This window comes from Suricata suricatta, chromosome 3 (assembly GCF_006229205.1).
Source record: "Suricata suricatta isolate VVHF042 chromosome 3, meerkat_22Aug2017_6uvM2_HiC, whole genome shotgun sequence".
NCBI lineage: Eukaryota > Metazoa > Chordata > Mammalia > Carnivora > Herpestidae > Suricata > Suricata suricatta.
In genome coordinates, this window is record NC_043702.1 from 58,421,604 (window position 1) to 58,424,637 (window position 3,034).

At 34.7% G+C, this 3,034-nt stretch overlaps 1 protein-coding gene across 1 annotated transcript in view; it reads left to right on the forward strand.

Annotated features, from left to right (window-relative positions):
* Nucleotides 1–3,034, forward strand: part of SLC25A12 (solute carrier family 25 member 12) — a 201,543-nt gene that overhangs the window by 99,482 nt on the left and 99,027 nt on the right. The gene's annotated exons all lie outside the window — the stretch shown is intronic.

Sequence of the window (3,034 nt, forward strand, 5' to 3'; positions counted from 1 at the left end):
TGCATATGTTAAAAAAATATGAAACTTTATAAAGTAAAAATAAATAAATAAATAAAATTTTTAAATTAAAAAAAAAAAGATGGAAGGAGGGCCAGGAATTGTGGCAGAACAGGCTCATTGGAAATTGCTTCTTGTTTTAATTATTATATTTTAGTTTATTAGGGCAGTAGGCATTAGTATAATTCTAACTTTCACCCACAAAGTGATTGGCTGGTCTCAAATGAATATAATGTAAGCTGTTTGGGAGTTAGAAACATCTTTCTGCAGGTTTGTCTAGTAAACCCATATTTTGGTTTTACATTGGGGGTAATATATTATTTTGATTGGCCACAACTTCACAAGCATATTTAAATTCCCAGCTCAGTCAAGCTACATATCGAATCTTTTATGAAACCAATTCTAAAAAGCAACTATTAATGACAATATATAAATATAAATATACTTGTAACAGTTTCTTAGCCTTTAACTGTCAATTTTGCTTTTCTGAAATGTCATTCTCTATACTGTTTAAATGATAAAGTTTTCAACCTCTAGTTGTTTCATAGTTTAAAAATGATTTCTTGTTTACAAATGTCATTTGCAATTTAAGGAAAGAGTTATAAATTACCATATTGGGAAGTAATTTTTAAAAAATGAAAATTTTTGAATTATTTCTACTACCTTTTCCCAAATATATTGTGAATCTTATTTGACAGGTTTGTCTTTTGATATCCCATTAACTAATTTTTCTCTCAATCCTGGTCACTTGCAATTGAAGCACAAGTAAATTTTAATTAAAAAAATCTTTTTAGTGTTTATTTATTTTTGAGACAGAGAGAGACAGAGCGTGAACAGGGGAGGGGCAGAGAGAGATGGAGACACAGAATCTGAAGCAGGCTCCAGGCTCTGAGCTGTCAGCACAGAGCCTGACACAGGGCTTGAATTCACAAACTATAAGATCATGACCTGAGCTGAAGTCAGACGCTTAACTACTTGAGCCACCCAGGTGCCCCAATTTGTTTTAACTTTTAATAATACTATTAGTCAATCATTATAACAGAATGATAGGTTGCAAAGTTTTTCAGTGTAGGAACTGTAACTCATGGGTTTTGGTATTCTTTTAAATACTTATTTTCCTTAAAGTAGATAATTTTAATACCTTTGTCCATTTTATTATTATATGGAGGATAAAAGATTTAGCAAAATCCATCTTTATTTAGGGTAGCTGAGCTTTTCTATATTCTCTGTATAGCACCCTTATTTAGTTTTAAATTGTTACATCATTTCCATTGCAACTAGATTGGCACCAGTGAATCTTTGGGACTTACTCAAAAATCCGCTGTTTTTAAAGATGTATATATATATATATAATTTTTTTCAAAGATTAGCTATTTTTATTCAGGAAAATTTTTGTTGTGGCTTGGTGCTTATACCTATGAATTATTGTAGTGGGCTCTGTTTAAATGTGATGTCTTCCTGTATAGTAGTGGCCAGTCTGACCTTATATTTTCACTCCAACAGTATAGATTTTATCAACAGTGTGTTCGGATAGGAAATAATTCTTTCATTTATTTGTTTTTTAAAATGCATGTTTATTTATTTTGAGAGAGAACACATGTGAGTACAAGCTGGGGAGGGGCAGAGAGAGAGAGGGAAAAAGAGAAACCCAAGCAGGCTCCACACTGTCAGTGCAGAGTTCTCTGAGGGTCTTGAACTCACAAACCATGAGATCATGACCGAAGCCAAAATCAAGACTTGACTGCTTAGCTGACTGAGCCACCCAGGTGCCCCAATACTTTTATTTTAAATAAATGTCTTCCTTTCCCTTAAGTACTTTTATTCAAACTAAGGAACAGACATTCTTCCCTTGTAAAGTAATGTGAAAAAAACCCTTGAGAATCCTACTTAGAGAAACTTCATGAAATAAGAGAGAGTAAAGTATCAGGGACATAAGGGTGTAGAAGAACAAAATATGAATTTGTAAATCCTTATATCCAATAACATTGTTAAAAGAACTTAGAACAAGTTGAAGAGATGTAATGGTGGTAAATAGCTATATCAACTGTAGCAGAAAAGCTCATTATAGGAGTACTAGTAATGTAGCATTCCTTGTCAACAATTTACATATGCCATTCCTCTTTCCTCATTTCTATTAACTTGGATACTTAACACAAATACGATTAGTGAGACTGGAGAAAAAGGAAGCCTCCTGTTAGATTCAACATTGGGAATATGAAAGAGGGTGAGAGGGATCATAGAGCTAAGTGATATTAAAATAAATCTTATGTTGGTAGCCTTTAAAAAAACAGCAAGTATGCTTGTGGTCACAAAAAATATATACTTAAGGTTGGGGTTTGGGTAAGCTTTAACCATCTGAAAGATCCTAGAAGTTAGGGACTAAATGCTATTTGTTTTTGTATTTTTTACAAGTAGGATTATGTCTGGCATATAATAGATGCCCAGTAAATGTTGAGTGAACCAGTATGTGGCTCAATATAGTCATAATGCAGAACTCAGTTTTAGAGACATTATTTTGGTTCAAGGTAGAGCTACTACTTAGGGCTGGCTATCTTTATGTAGGGGCAAGTTGGGCCAGAATTAGTACCAGTCCTGTGCCCCACCTCATTGCACAAAGCATTTGGGTGACTAGAGGTGTGGAGTCCACTAATAAAGCTTAATAATAGTACAATAATTACAAATACATTAAGCATATTCGTCCCATGTTAATTTAGGTGCATATTTCTCAAGTTATGTTTCCTTAGGTTTTCCCCAGAGTGCATGGTCCCGAATGTTTTTTATTTTTGCCATTAGTTGTCATTTATTATTATCATTAATGGGACATGTCATCTGATCCTTCGAAATCTTGCTCAATCTGGGCCGCAAGCGTTCCTTTAAGACTCACGGTTAAACGACTTTGGCTGAAGTCAGTGCCCAAAGACACACCCATTAAGAGGCCTTAAGAAACCTGGGACTTTCCAGGCGGCGACTGAGCTGTAGGCAACCACGCGGCGCGTCGGAATCCCAGGGCTGGCACTCCAGTCTAGCTTATGGGAGG